The sequence below is a fragment of the Panulirus ornatus genome, chromosome 2 (genome assembly GCF_036320965.1).
Source record: "Panulirus ornatus isolate Po-2019 chromosome 2, ASM3632096v1, whole genome shotgun sequence".
Lineage (NCBI taxonomy): Eukaryota > Metazoa > Arthropoda > Malacostraca > Decapoda > Palinuridae > Panulirus > Panulirus ornatus.
The window spans coordinates 30248986-30269886 of record NC_092225.1 but is presented as its reverse complement, the minus strand read 5'-3'; the positions used below and the strand labels follow the sequence as shown (position 1 = coordinate 30269886).

Sequence of the window (20901 nt, the reverse complement as noted above, 5' to 3'; positions counted from 1 at the left end):
CGCTGGGCCAAGAAATGGCGTCGCCGAGGAGAAAATGACTTCCTCTGTGTTAAGCAACGCTTGCTAAGGGTTATACAGAACCGTGAAGTGTCAGGGCAGGTGAGGAGCGTGTGAGGCTGTGAGCGGCAGCGAGGGGCCGGGTTCAGAGAGGCCAGGTGATCAAACATATGGGACTTATCGTCGTGCTCGGGGGAAGAAAGATACACGTGTTTGTAGCGTTTGTGTTAATCTAAATAAACGTAGGCAGGAAGGACTGTAAACAAGCCGAGACACGGGACAAACTCAAGAAGATAAACAAATAATTTGGCTTTGTGGTTCACGGGGGTTCCTCTCCTGTGGTTCACGGGGTTCCTCTCCTGTGGTTCACGGGGGTTCCTCTCCTGTGGTTCACGGGGGTTCCTCTCCTGTGGTTCACGGGGGTTCCTCTCCTGTGGTTCACGGGGGTTCCTCTCCTGTGGTTCACGGGGGTTCCTCTCCTGTGGTTCACGGGGTTCCTCTCCTGTGGTTCACGGGGGTTCCTCTCCTGTGGTTCACGGGGGTTCCTCTCCTGTGGTTCACGGGGGTTCCTCTCCTGTGGTTCACGGGGGTTCCTCTCCTGTGGTTCACGGGGGTTCCTCTCCTGTGGTTCACGGGGTTCCTCTCCTGTGGTTCACGGGGGTTCCTCTCCTGTGGTTCACGGGGGTTCCTCTCCTGTGGTTCACGGGGGTTCCTCTCCTGTGGTTCACGGGGGTTCCTCTCCTGTGGTTCACGGGGGTTCCTCTCCTGTGGTTCACGGGGTTCCTCTCCTGTGGTTCACGGGGGTTCCTCTCCTGTGGTTCACGGGGGTTCCTCTCCTGTGGTTCACGGGGGTTCCTCTCCTGTGGTTCACGGGGGTTCCTCTCCTGTGGTTCACGGGGGTTCCTCTGCTGTGGTTCACGGGGGTTCCTCTCCTGTGGTTCACGGGGGTTCCTCTGCTGTGGTTCACGGGGGTTCCTCTCCTGTGGTTCACGGGGGTTCCTCTCCTGTGGTTCACGGGGGTTCCTCTCCTGTGGTTCACGGGGGTTCCTCTCCTGTGGTTCACGGGGGTTCCTCTCCTGTGGTTCACGGGGGTTCCTCTCCTGTGGTTCACGGGGGTTCCTCTCCTGTGGTTCACGGGGGTTCCTCTCCTGTGGTTCACGGGGGTTCCTCTCCTGTGGTTCACGGGGGTTCCTCTCCTGTGGTTCACGGGGGTTCATCTCCTAAGGTTGTTTTCACTCAAGGAAATTCAAGATTTATCGCCCGTATTACCCCTAGTGTTGTGGTTAGCCCCCAGCGTCGCTGTGGTCGCCCCCAGGGTAACCTGACCCCCCCTTATGGCTGTGGTCGCCCCCCCACCTCAGGGTAACGTGTCCCCCCATTGTGGCTGTGGTCGCCGCCGCTGCCCCAGGGTAACATGGCCTTCTCATAACTAGATCATCGCAAACATTTCCAGCGTCGGTAAATGTTACTGACCCCAGATGTCTGCTTTGTGGCAGCAGGTGGCTTCAGCAGATTCTGCTGAGTCGTGCCTCTGTTGGTGAGACGCGGGTGTGAGCCACCTGCTGTGGTCTGGCCGGACCACATGGTGCTGGGCTGGACGGGCCACCTGCTGTGGTCTCACCGAGCCACTTAGTGTAGGAGAGGGGGCACCTGTGTACACGTGTGTGTGTGTGTGTGTGTGTGTGTGTGTGTGTGCTTCAACAGCACAAGATACGTCGGTCCTAAGTTTGATGGTGTTGACTTACGACACTGTTCCTACCCGCTGGGTGTTTATGACTTCCCCTCATCTGAAGCTGTGGGTGCTGGCTGGTCCTCCAACACACACACACACACACACACACACACACACACACACACACACACACTTGTGAAAAAAAAAGAAAACGTTGGTGGAGCGATCACCACCCGCTGTGACGGTGACTGTGTGACAAGTGTAACGTAGGCTACGTTACGCATGGCTATACTTTCGTCATTTTATTGTGTACATGATTTTTTTTTTGTCGTCTGCACGAAATGGGGTCCAAGGAGACATAGTGACCTTCCGTATACGCTGCTCACACACACACACACACACACACACACACACACACTGGGCAAAACCATCTTCCAGCCACCGTGTCAGTAGGTTGTGGACAGCAGCCGCCCCAGGGAAGTACTACCCAAATCATGCTCTTATCGCTTGTGCCAGACCTGAGGTGCAGAGATTGTCTGTGTACAAGGGCCGTTACCGGGAGCGACACCTCTTCACGCTGCGACAGCATCACGTCTGACGCACCATACACGAGTAACTACATTGTCACAGCAAAGAGGAGTTCGTAGTAGGGAGCGTGCGTGGGTCGGGACGAGTCCTGAGGGTTAAGGACAACAAGAGAGGAAGTCCTCCGCGTAGGGGGTCCTTACAGCTTGAGGCTGGTGCCTTGCTCAAGCAGGATGTGGTCTGGGCCGTCCACTCCAATTGCTTTCCTTCCGGAGAGGAGTTGATAGAGACGAAACACGTCCACAGAAGTCGCCGACTCTGGCTATTTGTCAAGTACTGGAATCGCGCTTGCCAGGGGAAGTGTGTCGGCCGTATGGCAGCAGCATTGCCGATGTCAGTTTATAAAGTGCGATGACAGAAAATGGTCAGGAGTTGCGATCCTTCTTGGTCTGAGAGGAAAGGATCGCTTCTCTGACACTGGGACGCTGTCAGCGGAAGGTCAGGACCTTCTCAAAGGTTCACCTCGTGTTTCGTAAACTTGCGCTAGTCTGTCACTGGTGATGGATGGTGAGATCTACGTATGACAAGTGTTGGGGTCAGTAGGGTTCGGTTCCTGGTGATGAAGAAGGAATCATCGACGTTTATGTCACTGATCTTCTCTTCCAGCTGTCGTAGATTTTGCAACCTCGTGTCTGTGATTGCATCGACGACCCTGGAACCCAAGAAATTGATGCTGTCTCTGGGGTTAATGATGGAAGCTTCCGTCAGTATTACAGAGAGACGTTATCTGTGGCCGGCATCTCCAAGGCGAAGGTGGTAATCTGGCATGTGGAATGAAGGGAGAGAACCCACTGTTACCCAAGCTCAACTCCAGGAGATTGAGGTCAGCCAGCAGGGACTCGGCAGTGCCCGTCAGGAAGGCATGGTCCACGGAGGCGTTATGCAACTCGGTCAACACACCGTCTGCGGTTCTTGATGAACGCTGCCTTGACCAGGAGAGGAACAAGAGGTGCATCATGATGGTCACTCATGATTGGTTCCAAATTATGCTTGCTAAAACCTCACCCGATGGTGCGCTGTGGCACTGACGAACAAGAGAATATATATATATATATATATATATATATATATATATATATATATATATATATATATATATATATATATATACTGCAAGCCATCACAGTGGTGCGCGTGATCTATATATGTAAAAAAATACACAAGTAGCGAGTGTACATAAGATTGAGATATTTTTCGTTTTCTTCCAGTTTGACATATATATATATATATATATATATATATATATATATATATATATATATATATATATATATATATATATATATATATACATAGATATAGATATATATATGTTATGTTCACCGGAGTTGTAGAGTTAAGGAAGAATACGGCAGGTGAAAATATTTTATACACACAGCAGAGGTGTGTGAGGGGGTTTGCCTTGTGCAATACACGACCACCGCCGCCGCTTGCACGCACGACCACACTCGCTCAGGGGGAACTCACGGACCATTGTTCCCACGTTGCACGGATGGAATACCTGGTGCAGACCAGAGCCCGAGGGACACTTGAGAGTGCGTTGCACTTGAGTGGTGTAGATAGAGAGAGAGGTAAGTCGGGTGCGTTTGAAAAGTGTAGGTTACGGTGGGAGGTGGAAGGGGGGAGGGATGAACGCCTCATGGGCGGGGTGTGGGCGTCGTCCCCTTCCCACGGAAAGCTGTTCTGTAGTTGATCGGTTGTGTTGGGTTGTAACGTCAGGGTTGTAGTGGGTTGTAGCGTCAGGGTTGTAGTGGTAAATGAATCAAAGGATCGTCATTATAGAGGAGAGATGAGTAGAGTAGAACCCACGTCTGCATGGGTGAGGGAGAACCCATGCCCACGTGGAGGGGGAGAGTAGAGCCCAGGGGCTCGCGTGTGTGTGTGGTAGAGGCCATGGTGGCCAGGGGGACGGGACAGTAACACAACGGACATCATACGCCGGTGGGAGGGAAGGTGGGCTGACCTTCTCCAGCTGTTGGACCTGCTCCTCTTAGCCTCTCAACCTATCTGTCTATCTATCTATCTATCTATCTGTCTGTCTGTATGTCTGTCTATCTATCTATCTGTCTCTATTTTAGCTATGTATTCGTCGTTACTTCAAACAAAAAAAATATATATACATTTATATATGCCCTAAACAGGGTGTGTTTGGTTACTTCATTAAAGAACATATAATTAGCTCAGTGTTACGAGTGAGGAGCACGGTATGGTCTCTTGCTACGTGAGCTGGTGATGGTGAGGACTGATGGCTGACGTGCCACACGCATCGTGACCCAGCCATGTGACTGGCTCTGTCCTGCTTTGCGTCCCGTGCCACCACCACACCTGCACCTCCCGCCTTCAGGATACAAACGAACGAATACGAAGGAACGTAAGTGAATTCTCCAACAGCAAGAGACCACTGGGTCATAACGAGGTGGTTTGGGTTGCAAACGAGGACAACAGAAACTCCTGCATTAGTGTGGTAAGAAGAGAAAGACATACAGATTCTGGTCAGAGAGGAAGACCCGTCAACTTTTCACATAATTAGGGAGATGCAAATGATATCTGTCGCCCAAGTGGCCGGGTATCAGTGACGCTCCTCTGTTCCTGTGTTTATCTCGTGAGAGAACTCTGAAAACTAGACTGTGAAAATAGTCGGTGTTCTCAGCAATTATACTTAATAGTATTCTTGTCTTTGGGAAGAGCGCTATTACTCCTGGCTCAGCTTATCTCCCGAGAACCTGCAGCTTCTTCTAGCGTGGAGTGGATTAAGTCATCGACGTAATGATGGGTATTAGGAGGACTACCATGTTAGATGTCGAAGGGGGAGGGAGGTTGGTGGTGTGGTTGGCCGGGGCTGGTGTGGTTAGCCGTGGCTGGGTCGGTCTACCATCCACAGTGACACAGACATTACCGTGTGAACTCTCAGTCGGCCTCGGTAATCATGGTGATACACACCACAGAAATGTGTTGATGAATGTAATTTTCGAAGTCACGAGTGGACGTTACTGGAACGATGGTCACACACGTCGGGTGGATGGAGCCAGAGAACCTGCGGAATATCAGATGGAACAAGTACATGTGATTCCTGAACACGACGATACGACGCTTGAGCACGACGATACGACGCTTGAGATCAACGATAGACCCTTAAGGACGATGGTACGACCCTTGAGCACGACGGTACGACCCTTAAGCACGACGTACGACCCTTGAGGGCGATGGTACGACCCATGAGCACGACGGTACGACCCATGGGTATGATAGCCTGACCTTCAACCTGGCCCTGGAGGGTCACGTCGAAGGTCAGGTCATCCTTCCTAGACGTCGTTACGACCCTCGTCAGTGCCTTCCAGAAGCACAAATTAGGTATGGTAGTGGCTGGTGGTAATGTGGGAAGTGGGCCGGGATATTACCATGTAGGAGATGACCATGTCCAAGTGTTACACAGGTCACCGCCACCAGGGTCAGCGAGGTCGCACCTCCCCTGCCGGACAGGGCACGTGACCTCCCCATTCAGGAGGGCCGCCATGGATGCCAGACCCACTCCTGATGGTGCCTGGCAGGCCACAGTGACCCTGGGTTTGCACAATGTGTTCATCATGTGTACACCAGCAGCACGATCTCATGGGGCGGGCGGGCGGGCGTCACGTTATGCCCAGTGTTGACCTGACGGGCAGGTTGCATCACCCACTCACCACCAGTGCTGACCTGACGGCCAGGAGTCCTTTGCACTCGCCAGCCATCATCCGAACCTCACCCGACAGTCCGAGAAGCAGCCACCGCACCGCCTCCCCCCAATGCCCCACCTGAGATCTCTCGTCCCCACATGTGTAGTTCATCACCACAACCACATGGAACCCCATCCAGACGCGTGCACAGACACCACCACAAGAGCAGCTCCGATCCCCAGACACTTAATTATACTTCACCTCGAACTTTGTGTTTATGTAATGGCTGTCTGACGACATGCCAACCACTCCATTCTTAACAGCCCCAGTTTTTAAGATGTAAGTAATTCCTCAATATATTACCTCCGTAGATACAGCAGTCTGGTTCCCAGAGCTGTTAGCTAGATACACCGACAAGGAGATTACAGGGGCTGTCAGTTTCCTCTCCCCCACCCACCAGACCTGGCATCACTTGAATTCAACTTCATTCAGGTTCCACAAGTGTTCGAGGATGGTGAACGCGACAACACGTAGCCATGATGGTGAGGGCGAGGGAGAGACTAGATAGGGGAGGGGGAGAGGTCAAAGGTCGTGGTCATGCTAAAGGTAAGAGTCTTTACAGCGTCACCTCCCGTGACCTCTGTATGTGGCTTAGTGGGAACACTGAACTATGGCGTCTTGCAGGGGTTACCCAGTAGTAGACGGAGCTGTATATGAGTGTCTGTGGCTATCTGTTCCTTCACGAGGTGAGGAACACCAGCTGAGGAAGGAACACCTGCTGGGAAGGAACACCAGCTGCGGAGCAAAACCAGCTGGGGAGCAACACTAGCTGGGGATGACAGTAAAATCATTTGGGTGAGTGGTGCCATCTGGGGGGGTGACCAGTCTTACGATAGCAACACTCTGAGCTAGAGACGCATCACTGCCATACGAGGGTAACACCTGGGGAGCAACACCTTCGTCTGGCAATGTGTCAACACCTTAGGGACAACAACGTCGTCTGCGAGGGTAAAGTAACTCCTTATGTGGCATAAACACCTTTTTTGAGAGGAAGCAACACCTTTATGTGGCGGATCAACACCTCTTCCCTAGGGGCAGCACTCACCTGACGAGGAACTTCGTCTGGGGCAGGAATCGGTTCATCAGCGAGAGGGACAGTTTCACCCCCAAGCCAAGAACGTAGGGAAGAACAGTTCAGTCGTTCATTTCATAATTGGATTCATCCTCCCCACCTCCCCACCCCTCTCCCACCTCCCCACCCCTCTCCCACCTCTCCACCCCTCTCCCACCTCCCCACCCCTCTCCCACCTCCCCACCCCTCTCCCACCTCCCCACCCCTCTCCCACCTCCCCACCCCTCTCCCACCTCCCCACACCTCTCCCACCTCCCCACGTGCGTGGGCAAGACGTCAGGCACCGGACGACCTTGAGCGATACACATACACGTGAATATGAGGCTAAGTTCCGCTTGTGGGCTGAGGGCGTCATGTGTAAGGATGCGATAACTTCATCTGGAGGATGGGCACCAGCCTTCCCACTGGGAGACAACAGCATTATGTGAGGTAGGAAAGTCATCTGTGGGAATGATAACTAAAGAATGACAAAATGATCATCTTGGTTCCATACGTTTATGAAGAGGAGTTAAATGTTTGTCGGGAAGATACAACTTTGGTGAAGTGTGTGTGTGTGTGTGTGTGTGTGTGTGTGTGTGTGTGTGTGTGTGTGTGTCCAGGGAGGAACCGATGTCGAGTCATCAGGGTGGGTTGGGGAACAAGCAGCTTGTGAACCAACCGTCCTATGAATAAAATGTCTTGACTTCACCTGGGCGAGGCATCGGCCCAGCCATGGACATGGCCCACACTCCCCCAGGAGCCAAGGTCCCCACACGGAGGAGGGAGCACCAGAGCACGACTGGTGACGCAGTGCACCGACGTGACGGTGGCCACGGTGGCCGATGGGGACGGCTTTGGTTAATGGAGAATCATACATGTGTGGTGGTGGTGGTGGTGGTGGTGGTTAGGGGCGTGAAATGAACGTGGGATTGCGTCAAGGTTGTGCAATGTCGCCCTGGTTTGTGTAGTGTTTTATGGGTAGGGGCGACACGCAAGGTGCAGGCGACATTGGATGGGAGTGACGTAGTGCTCAATCATGGAGAAATGGAATAGACATTGCCACAGTTGCTGTATGCTGATGACGCTGTGCTGTCAGATGCTGTAAATCAAGAGAGACCCGGAGTGTCTAGAGGGCCATTTCTGTAGTGTACGTCGGAGAAGGATGCTGGAAGTATGCGGATGAATGTAAGACTTTAGTGGATGAAGGAGACTGATCACAGTGTGATGATGGTCATGGCCAGAAATGGAAGCTAGGATTGAATTGAGACACTTGAGAATAAAGATGAAGTCTGAGGAAGAAGTAAGTCATGCAGGATGAAAACTGGAGGTACACTGAAAGCTGTGGTGGATAAAAGCAAGGGAGCGTACACGATCCTCACACGAAGGAGGACTTGTCCCAACGATGACGTGTGGTCATATCAACGGTGATGTTGCGTCACAAGAGAACAGGTGTGGACAGCATACAGAAGATCAAAAAGTCGTGTGACAGCAGAGAAAGTTCAAGAGCTGGGGGCCCCCACGAGTGCAGGTCTGCCTCTTCTCGCTGAACCCATAGGTAATTATACACACGAAAGGGTTGTTAGGGTGGGAGAAGCAACAGGAGTGGGAGGTCATGCTCGGGTGGCCGCCGCTTCAGACTTTCTCTCATGCGTCATGCCGTCCTAGCTGGCTGGTTTGCTAATGACCCCCTCACAGTCTCGTCCAGGTAATTGGAACTGCGGTTTATACAATCGTTGCTGCCGGAGTGTTTGCCTTTTTTTCTGTACGCTTGTTGGTGCGTTTTCGTTTTGTATGTATTTGTGCCTTTGTCTTTGTTGATGTGTGTGTGTGTGTGTGTGTCTGTGTGTGTTAGGTCACCAGGTGGAACGTCAGCGGCAGATAACGTTGTGTGTTGATGGAGAGAGACCAATGCTGGGGCAGCGGCCGAGCCGGCTCGTCCCAGTAACATTGAGCTGTCCTCTAGTGCTGCTGGCTGGCCAGCCACCGTGTCCTTCAACCGCCAGAGCCACACAGACTTTCCCACTACGGAAACTCCTCCGTATCAGCTCCCGGGAACAAGTGATCGCTGTAACTGAAGACGTCCTGGTTATGTGTGACCCCTTGAGCACGCCGGTTCGATCAGTGAACACGATGTTACGAACCTTCTGTTACCACGAACTGACCTTTGACGTACTCCTTAAAAGGTCATACCCAATTGTCATACGCTGTGCGAAGGTCGTACTAACCAGTCCACGGGTTGTATCGTTGTGTTGTAGAGGACAAGAAAAAACTGGATTGGAAGGACAGAATGTTGTAAACTAGAGGAAAGATGAAGGATAGACACGTTGATTATGTGTAATGTTACCTGATGGTCACGATCCATGTGGGGGATTGCGGAGGAGGGGAGCACCAGAGACACACGGCCCACAGTGGACTGTGTAAGGCAGAAAAATACTCGGTGAGCAAGGGAAAGATAGGTAAGACGAACGTCTACAAGGAAAGTGAATGGATTGGGTAATGGGTCATGGCGGGAATGGTTAATGGCGTAATGGGTCATGGCAGGAATGGGTAATGGTGTAATGGGTCATGGCGAAAGTTAAGAAGGCACAGTAGCCTCTGTGCAATTCTTTCTAACAAGCCCCTCGCTTAATTTCAGGTAATGCAAACACTCCACCCACTCTTCACCCTTCCCTTTAGTGTAAACCAGAGCTCACTCTCTCGTCGCACTCTAAGAGGATCTTGACAGATGACCCTCTTTCCCTGAAACCGTGATGCCCTCCCTCACTTATGTTGCTTCGCTTGTGTGTGTGTGTGTGTGTGTGTGTGTGTGCTGAAAGGTTGGAGCAGGACCGCTTGGGAATCTAGTGACTGGGAATTTCTTAGAGGACATTACCTTAGCCGCGCCTCCCTCATCGGGAAACTGCCTAACATAGAGACACAGCTTCCTCCTGGTAGACAGATCTGTTATGAAAGGGTATAGGTATTGGGGGACCTGGTGGAGTGTAGGAAGGGAACTGGTGGGGTTTATGTTGGCTGCAAGAGACTCAAGGTCGTCTACACACTCGTTCCCCTCCCGCCCCACCGGCTGCTCCCTCCTCCTGCACATCCCCGCCCTCCGGCTGCCCCACCGTCTGCTGCTGCTGGTGCTACTCATGGTACTGGTGGCAGGGAGGAGGATCATCATGGTGGTCCTTGCGATAGTGATGATAATGGGTCATGTTGATAGTACAAGTGATGACAATGTTGTTGAAGATGTGATGATAATGAAACAGGTGATGTTGAGGATAGTGATGATAATTATATTGGTGAGGATAGTGATGATAATGATACTGGTGAGGATAGTGATGACAATGCTACTGGTGAGGATAGTGATGACAATGCTACTGGTGAGGATAGTAATGACAATGCTACTGGTGAGGATAGTGATGATAATGATACTAGTGAGGATAGTGATGACAATGCTACTGGTGAGGATAGTGATGATAATGATACTGTCTGCACTGTAGATGTTTCATGTCATGTCCTGCTTCAGGTTCCCGGCTGTTCGGGGTCTTTGATGAGTCGTTTCCTCAACTTGTTGGCAACTTTCACCATGGCGGCCTGACCCTACCTCTCTGTCTCCTCGTTAATTGGTAATGACATTAAGCCTCCTTCCCGTTTACCTGTCACGCGCTGCTCCAGGAGGAAGTGTTGACCTGTGGGGGAAGGGCGGGGTCCTAGTTCCTTCCTGTAACATGCTGTAACCTCCGTAACCTCCTGAGTACGGCTGTACCACCCTCGAGTAGAACACAATGACCGTCGGACGCGACCCTTGAGCACGAAACTACGACCCTGTGAGCACGACTGTACGACTCTTGAGCACGATGGTATACGACCCTTGAGCACGACTGCACGACTCTTGAGCACGACGGTATACGACCCTGTGAGCACGACTGTACGACTCTTGAGCACGACGCTACGACCCTGTGAGCACGACTGTACGACTCTTGAGCACGACGGTATACGACCCTGTGAGCACGACTATACGACTCTAGCACGACGGTATACGACCCTTGAGCACAACGGTACAGCTCCTGGGTATGATCACTTGGCCTCTCTCACCTCATCCTTCGAAACATTCTCGACACTGATAACATTGCCACAATACCACGAGCCATTTTCCATAATCCAGCTCAAGTTTTCTCAGACATGACTCAATTGTACATTGTTCGTTACCGACCAATGGTAGATCAGTGTATGTGTGTGTGTGTGTATCCATCCACCGCAGTATTGCCCTGGTCCTTCACCATCAGAAATGGTTAGTTAACGATACACTGAGCTAAGGCTATATACACTTGAGTTTCCACTCTCGGGGGGGAAGATAGAAGGCAGACGAGACAACCGGTCTGGGGGCGCGCTCCCTCCTCCGGGCTGGGAGAGGTTCGTGAATTACAACACACGAGCCTACCGGGAGAAAGTCCCCAGCAGGAGCAGCGAGACCTGACGGAGATGAGGGAGAGGGAGGGAGCGAGGGAGAGAGAAACTACTGAATTACCAGAGTCGGTAAATTGAATGGGACGGCGCGTGACGACGGGAGGCCGTGGCGTGGAGCGCCCCTTGCCTCCTCCTCCTCCTCCCTCCCCTCTCCTCACCAATTCCATCCCGGCTACACTCACTGTTCTTACACCCCCCCACCCCCCCACACCTTCCCCTGCACAGAACCCACATTTTCCCCCCTTCCCCCCCTCCTCAACCCCCCCACCTCCTCACCCGACGATCGTGCACATCTCGACCTTGTAAGGCGGCCTGACGTTCCAGCACTGCTCATCTTGCCTGTATGTTATATATATATATATATATATATATATATATATATATATATATATGCTATTCGCCATTTCTCGTGTTAGCGAGATAGCGTTAAGAACAGAGGACTGAGCCTTTGAGTGAATATTCTCACTTGGACCCTTTCTTTCTTGTATGTTCGCTATTCCCCGCGTGAGCGAGGCAGCGTCAGCAACAAAGTGAATGAACCTTAAAAGGAAATTATCCTCACTTGGCTCCTTTCTCTGTTCCTTCGTTGGAGAGTAATACATGTGGGGAGGATTTCCAGCCTCCCTGCCTCACGCCCCGTCGTAGTCGTCTCGTGCCACACACAGGGAGGTGCGCTGGGTGAAGACTTGGGGTTTCAGCAAGGTTGTCGGGGGTTGTGGTAAAAGTACGTGCTTCAGGCGTGGGGTGGCGCGCCAGGGGGGAGGAGGGGTTGTGTGGCAGGGTAAAGTGGGGGCTGGAAGAACACCCAGGGCTGCTGTGTCCTCGGACCTGCCCGGGAGGCTGGCGGGCCGCGCGGCGGGTGCTGCCGCAGCCACAGCTGTGTTGACCCACAGCCTCTGCTGCATGTGAGGGAGGAGGAGGAGGGAGCAGGAGATAGGTCGTCCAGCACTACCACACACATAACTCTTTTCTTTTAAAACTCGCCTCTACCGCCAGAGGACTTAAGGGTCTTGATAGCATAGATCACGACTGCCTGCCTGCGGGGAAGAGGGGGTTATGCGTTGATCTATCCCCCACCCCAACCTACCCCGCTGTCCAGGCTGTGTGCAGCTCCCAGGCCCTGCATCAAGCACCATGGCCAGTCGTGTCCTGACCACCCAGCCCCAGTGGTCGTCGCAGTCTGGCCACACTTAACAGAGGAACCATTCCTCCACTTCCCCCACTGTCGAAGTACCGCATTGAGACCTGTCGTCACCTTAAGGTTACAGTGTCAGAACTGAGGTGTATCACTGCCCACTGCCACTAGCGGGCCCCAGACTCCTACCACTGTTTACAACCACCAACTTCTTCAAACAACCCACCGTTCGCGCCCTAGATTCGCCCGTAACCTAGCAACAGCCCTGGACACAGCCCACAGACCCTGCGTGGTGTGGTGGTTATTGTTGCTGACCATGAGACAGCACGGGCCAGCGTAGGAGTTGGACCTACATGGGTTCGAATCCTAGGGAGATAGTAATCGGCTTACATCCCAACCCAGGTGCTCATCCTCCCCTCGGGGATGGTCGATAAATGGGTACCTGGCTTTAGCTGGTGTGTGTGTGTGTGTGTGTGGTCAACATAACGTCAACACACAGCACAGTTCCCAGATCCTGGGAACCAACACAAGCTACACTTCTCGACCCAGATTTCAAAGTTTACCAAACATTGGTGATAACACACGTCCATGTAGATCTGTGTTTATGTCCAAGCCATGTGTATACGTCCAGAACCATGTGTACATGTCCAAACTATGTGCGCATGTCTAGGTGTGCATGAACAAACCATTTATGTTTTTGAGTATTGTTGGTCACATGTTTATCTCCATATCCTGTTGCATGATTAACCCTAGACACATCACACCCCAGGGTCGTACCATCGTTCTCAAGGGCCGAACTGTCATGTTCAAGGGTCGTGTTGTCGTATTCAAGGGTCGCACGAACCGTCGTGCTCAAGGGTCATACCATCGTGCTCAAGGGTCGTGCTTAATTAGAGTCGTACCTTCGTGCTCAAGGGTCGAACCCTCATATTCAAGAGTCGTACCTTCGTGCTCCAGGATCGTATTCAGTGGTCGCACCGTTGCATTCAAGGGTCGGGCTGTCGTGCCCAGGGGTCGTACCGTCTTGCTCGATGGGTCTGGTACCGTGTGAAGTTTGCAAGACCTCGGGGTGACCTCCTCCAGTGAACATATCCATGATATGCAGATCGGGACGGCACGCGTGCCTTGGATTAACTTGTCGTGTGCCCATACCAACACACGCTCTCAGGCTGGAGGCCAAACATCATGTTCCGTAAGGTGAGGGGCGGGTGTGCATGTGGCTAGCAGGACCTGGCCTGCTTGTACCGGAGCTTGTCCACAGTGGGTATGGTGGGTGAGGAGGAGTATGGTGAGGGGAGACAGTGGGAAACTACAGTGGTGTCACTCCTGATAGCTCACCCTGCTACCTGAAGCAGTACCGCCCTTGTCACGGTACCTGCTGGTAACGAGAGAATGTTTCTGACGTGTTTGCTATATGAACCCATCTTCATTTTCTGTACTTGTTCCAATAACTTGGTTCTTTTATTGAAGGGAAGAAGATTGGACATAGGGTTCTTACGTCAGGGACACTGGTCACTGTCAGGCTGGTAGATTGGTGTGTGTGTGTGTGTGTGTGTGTGTGTGTGTGTGTGTGTGTGTGTGTGTGTAATAACCGTAGGAGTAGACATAGTACGTTCATACAAGGTTAAGAGACGGGGCAGCACGAGTGTAGAACTCTCTCCCCGTAACACACAAACAGTAATCACGTAGTAGGGAGTCGGGTGGACGATCACAGGTCAAGTTGGGAGAGGGTGGGTGCGTGTGAGGCCAGGGTTGTTAACACGAGGATGTGGATGGTTAGGGTGTGGTAGTAGGGTGGATGTGGCCGCCTCGGCTGGGAATGATCAATCTGTCGCCTTGCATACGCCAGTTGTGGTGTGGCCTACACTCGAACTGCATTGAGACACTGCTGCTCCTCCTCCTCCTCTGCCACCTACACTTCAGGAAAATTAACTTTTATGCACTTTACTCACAGTGCAATTGTGTGGTTAGGGTTCATTGTAGACACCAAACCCTGCACGATCTCTTGGCTAGGTGTTGTCGCCTCTCTGTTGCTGAGGAGAGTGTATGTCTGTGCTGGCGTGTGAGCAGGGAGAGCTAGGGAGAGTTATGGAGCCAACATTAATGTGTGAGAGTAGAACACAGGACATGTATTGGTTGCTGGGCCGCACCTGCTGCGCCCAGCGAGAAATGTGGTGGCTCCGGAGAGTGGCCGGTGGAGGGAAAGTGGAGCAAGCAGGCAGTTGATATAATCAATTGTGCAGGGACGGAATTGTCGAAGTGGACATGTATAAGGCTCCGGTGGAGCACAAACGAGGCGCTCACAACGGTACGAGCGAGGGCGTCGTGGCCGAAGGCTTGTGTATACGTCTGGCGCCCCGACCTGAAGTAAGACAAAAACGCAGGAGCTGGACGCTGCCCAGGCTGACGACCTGTGTAGGTTCATCGTCTGTCATTCACTGGTCTACGCCTTACCCAGGCTGGGTATTGCCGGAGGGGTTCTTGGCCAGGATGCTGTTCAGGGAGGTCGGCACACCGCCTGCCCCAGGAGTCTGCATTCCAGCCTCGCCACACACACACACACACCCTGGACCTGCCCGCCCCGCGGGGTTTTCCCTTTCCAGGATGTTTATGATTCTCTGGCGGCCTGGAGTCCACCCTCCTCCACCTTGTGATGGTTACTTGGTTGTACCACCCCAGGACCCCTTCAGGGAGTTCCTCCAGCCTCAAGGCTGAGCGCCACGTGGCCGGAAACTGATAAGAGTCCTTTGGAAGGAGAAATTCCTGGACGGGACTGTACCCCGTTCCCTCCCTGACAGTGAGACAGCCTCGCCCAGGGTGACTCCCTTCTCGCAGCGGACCCTGCCGTTGTACTGCCTAAGCCGCGAGGACAAATGAAACACGGTTAAGTTCCAAGTGCACTCGTGACATCGTGCTTGATTTGTCCTCCTGGCTTCCAGCAGGTGCTTGGATCACGCACATCTGATCTTATTGCATATTGGCTGTTGAAGGTTTGTATGTTCTATGAAGGTGCGCGTTCATATGCACTTTGTTCGTGTATATGTATATATTCTACTGTGTTGCAGGCTAATTAATTATTCTGATTAATGGTTGTCATTATCGTCGTTAACGCTGTATAATAATCAAATTATTATCGTTATTGTCTCCATTCATCTTTACTTTATTCATTTATTGATTCATTTTATAATCATGAGACATTTCACCTTAGAGCCAGTTATCCTCGTGATCTCTATGTACGTAAAGATGGTCTCATTTCGGTAAGACGGAGAAAACTGTATTTATTTTTTTTTTTTCTGATGAAAGTTTAATTGTGTGATCCACTCATCAGTGTTGTGGCTACGCTATGACTGGTAGTTCTCTCTCTCTCTCTCTCTCTCTCTCTCTCTCTCTCTCTCTCTCTCTCTCTCTCTCTCTCTCTCTCTCTCTCTCTCACACATACACACACAGAGAAAGCACCTGTTGAAATCTCCAGCCTTAAACACAGTGTTCTGGCCGTGGCTCGCTACCTCATTAATACCTATCTCTGGCTGTCTTCCCTCGTATCCTCACCGAGGCAACCAGTCCGTTGACCACGACACACTGTGAGTTCCTCATATCCCCCCCCCCCTCCCCTACCCCCATCCCCTCATACATGAACACTATGGTCGAGGTTGTAAACATACTGGTCTTCTGTGGCGTCCCACAACTCTACAGGTACAGTCACCACTGACCGTTTTCTATAACATTTTATGGAAAGATTTCTTAACAAGTTCCTTGTCTGAAAAGCACCCACGACCCTATGGAGTACCAGTACGACCCTTGACCTTGAAGTGACAGGTCTGTCGTCTCTTGACACGACCGACCGCTTGACATCTGGATGGTGTCAGCTGTCAAGTCTTGTATAATGGCCTCATCCAAACTATTCCCCATAGGATTGCTCCTTGTCAAGGAGTCTGTTGTCTGCAATGGCCCACGACCCCAGCTCTCTCTCTCTCTCTCTCTCTCTCTCTCTCTCTCTCTCTCTCTCTCTCTCTCTCTCTCTCTCTCTCTCTGAGGTGTGGGATCAGGTCACGTACTGTGGTAGCCAGCAGTCCTGTCAGGTAGAGACGAGGGGGGAGGGGGCTCCTCTCAGGCAAGAATAGTGACCTTAAGACTCAGTCAAGTGGCTCTGTGGTGTATCAAGACTCAGTCAAGTGGCTCTGTGGTGTATCAAGACTCAGTCAAGTGGCTCTGTGGTGTATCAAGACTCAGTCAAGTGGTTCTGTGGTGTATCAAGACTCAGTCAAGTGGCTCTGTGGTGTATCAAGACTCAGTCAAGTGGCTCTGTGGTGTATCAAGACTCAGTCAAGTGGCTCTGTGGTGTAGTAATACCAGACTGTGTCTGACCGTAGTAGAGTTATGGTATGTTGTCAGTGCTTGTGTCTGGAGTACCATAATGTTCCGTATCGTCATATAACTGTTATCTTTCACTTGTATATCTTGTTATACATGTTCGTTGGAAGCCTGAATAACAAGGTTGTAGGCCCCCCAGAGCCTTACATCTGTTGGCTTTTAGTAAATTTAAAGAAAGATATGGAAGTTCACAGTTGCATCAACAATCTTACCTGGGTCTTATACAAAGACAATCAAAGACTTATACAAAGACAATAGTGTACCTTTTAACGCAAACATCGATATAGTGATCATGTATTTATTATTATTATTATTATTATTATTATTATTATTATTATTATTATTATTATTATAATTATTATTATTATTATTATTTATTATTATAATTACTATTATTATTATTATTAAGTTAATAAAAATGGTAATGTATAGATGTTTGTTAATTTATTGTTGTAATTCAAGTAATGTAACGTGATATAATGATGTTGACATCATTACTGTTAATTATAACCTCGACGGTTAATAGCGTAACGTATTGTATTATGATAATTATCACCGTTTCCTTGGTAACACAAGAGTCATAAAGCCATCTTAATGTTATCATCATTAGGACTGTGTTGCAGGTAGTCATGTTAGGCTGGACGAAAGTGAGTGAGGGTGGTTCACAGGGGATGGAAAGTGAGTTGGGGAATCCATAAGTCGTGAGTGTGAGTCGGAGAGTCCACTCCACGAGTCATGAATGTGAGTCAACATGTGATGAATGTGAGCCTGGGATTCCACGAATGATGAAAGTGATTCCAGAAAAAAAAAAACCCCCACTTGGCCTCGACAAGGAACACTCGTCATAATGTCACTCACCTGTGACGCCTTGGGAGGTGGGGCGGAGGGGAGCCTTATAAGGCATCACGTTTTCTATCATTTATATTTTTATGAGCCTATTGAGTATGGTATGATAGTTAAGTATTCTGATAATACTAATGGTTTAATTTAAAAGGTTATTATAATAAGGATATATTATATACTTGTATTTACCATCAACAGGGAAGAAAATATAGCTTATTATTATTATTATTATTATTATTATTATTATTATTATTATTATTATTATTATTTCATTATTATTATTATTATTATTATTATTATTATTATTATTATTATTTGCCCTACAATGTTACCAGTATTCCAAACAGGTTCTTAGTCATGGAAAGTTGTGGAGGTAAGAAGCTGGGCTGTATAAAGGCATATTGTGTTGTCTGATTGGTTTTTACATCGTTCCAAGTGAATGGTTTGTATATCGTAAGTGGTTGGTTTATACGTATATCGTTCGTTAATAGTATATATATATATATATATATATATATATATATATATATATATATATATATATATATATATATATCGTAGGTTATTGGTTTATATATCGTAAGTGGTTGGCCTATATATGGCAAGTGGTTGGTGTCTTTCATGAGAATTAGACGAAGAAAACGTTAATCGTAACGATTGACTACTGCCAGTGATTGGAGACGAAGCTCTTCCGTTTTCTTCGTTTTCCTCAGTTTCTTCAGCGGGATTCTGAATGAAGTCATACACCTACTCCAGGACGTTCCAGCACGTCATGATGTCACTAACCATCCAGTGTATTTGGGCCCCTTGATGTAGTCACTGACCATCCAAAAATTTTCCAGCTCGGTAATGCCACTGATCCTTGGGAATATGTCATCGCTTCTGATGTCAGTGATCATCCAGGATATTCCAGCACTGCGAGGACGTCAGTGACTACCCAGGATATTCCAGTATCCATGATGTCACTGTCAAGAATATTCCAAAACTGTGATGTCACTATCATCCAGGACATTCCAGCACTGTGATGTCAACAAGCATCCAGGATATTCCAGCACTGTTTTGACGTCGCTAACCATCCAGGACATTCCAGGACTATCAGGCTATCACTGACCTTCCAGAATATTCCTTAACGTTGGTGTGTGAATGACGTAGAGGATTTTCACCTTTATTATAATTGATCCGCTCATTTCAAACGTGTCGTTACTGGTAATAAGGTATTGATCAAAAACAACAAAACAACAGATAGTTCGTTATGATCATTCGTGCATGACATTTACCGTTACTGTTCCTTCACATTTCATGCCGTCAGCTTCAGATAACCCTCCCTCCCCCACACCCCACCCCAAACCCACCTCCCTCCATAAAGAAAGAGATCTTGAAAGAAACATTTAAGATCTGGTGGTTCGTGTCAGTCAGCAGCTTGTACGAGCCGCCACACACTCCAGCCTCCCAGACGCTCACTGTAAACGGGACCTTTGTTTACTTAACCATTACCAGTGCAGGGTTCTTGTGATTCAAGACACAACTGGATATATATATATATATATATATATATATATATATATATATATATATATATGTATATATATATATATATATATATTTATTTATTTTATTTTATTTTTTATACTTGATCGCCGTTTCCCACGTCAGCGAGGTGGCGCTAGCAAACAGACGAAAAGTGGCCACAACAGATTGTGTGGTGGTGTAATATACAAGGTTTTCGAAGATTATTGTCACGTGTTGTGGGAGGAACTTTAGGTTAACAAACATTACTTTAAAAAAGAATACTAAGATTACTCGATGAGAGTGTGGGGGTGGGTCATTCTTTGTTTAGTGAGTGAAGTTATGACTACATGAGAGAGGAGGGGCAGTGCAGCAGTAGCCAACTATACTGCACGTTCATTTACACATTGGAACCAGAGCTCCCCTCCCCCTTCACATCAGGACTCACAATAGTATTCCCTTGAATAATTATGATGATAATGATAATAATAATAATAACAATACTAATGATAATGAGGATGCCATTTACTACATACCAGTTTCTCTTATATTGTTAAGTACAAAATACTGATTTCCTGACAGTAGAATTGATTGAAAATGAAAGTAAGTCAGATTAATGAATGTAGAATAATGGTTACAGGATAATACGCTCTTTGGATAAAAAAAAAATCCACCAAAAAGGAAAAAAGATTAATTTCCTTGACAAAAATGTTACAATATTAATCCCACTAGGTACAATATGATATAGTTTCCCAGTTAAAAAAAAATTTCCCGTAAATATCGGCTAGTTGGTAATATGACTCAGTGAGATAAAAGATATAGAATGTCAGTATATCAGTTACAAAATGATACTCAATTTGGAAACCAGTTTTTCCGGTAATAATCTCAAGATGGGAGAATCATATCACTGTATGGCATCATTAGGAACGTTGCCATTGTTGCAGATCGTCAGATAAACTGAAAGTGGTCAGTGTCTTGTGAGAGTTTCGTCTGTACTGACATCACTGACTGGAGTAGGTCTAGTGATGTCAGCGTCAATACGGTGTCGCTGTTGGTGACGTATTAGCTAAGACAAAAAAAAAAAAAATAATGGTAAATGCTGTAGTTGTTTAATCTTGTACGTAGTATTTTCTGTTCATGTCGTACAAGTATTTTCTGTTCATTTCGTTAACATTGCTGATGTTCGACACTTTTGTTAAAAAAAATGAGCTGGTTTATATATCTGCGTTTGTATGACCACTGTTTGTATGTTATGGGGAGAGTCTTACTCTCGTGTTGCCGTCTCCTAACCTTGTAAATATGTACCATGTCTTTACTGTTATGTACACACACACCAGCTAAGCCACATCTTTGTGTGTGTGTGTGTGTGTGTGTGTGTGTGTGTGTGTGTGCTTTGAAAAGTTCTAAAGCTGTTTGCCGCCTGTGTCGCTGCTCATGTATCGAGTTTATATATATATATATATATATATATATATATATATATATATATATATATATATATATATATATATATATACAGATGCTGAACCTGAGTTGGAGGAATGTAAAGTGGTAAATAAGATATCACTATTTGTAA

At 48.7% G+C, this 20901-nt stretch overlaps 2 protein-coding genes across 3 annotated transcripts in view; one reads left to right on the top strand and one right to left on the bottom strand.

The window, feature by feature from the left end:
* The window catches only part of LOC139755582 (uncharacterized), a 56974-nt gene that overhangs the window by 18653 nt on the left and 17420 nt on the right, over nt 1-20901 (top strand). The window lies entirely within an intron of this gene.
* Nucleotides 1-20901, bottom strand: part of LOC139755583 (beta-1,3-galactosyltransferase 1-like) — a 46231-nt gene that overhangs the window by 24525 nt on the left and 805 nt on the right. The window lies entirely within an intron of this gene.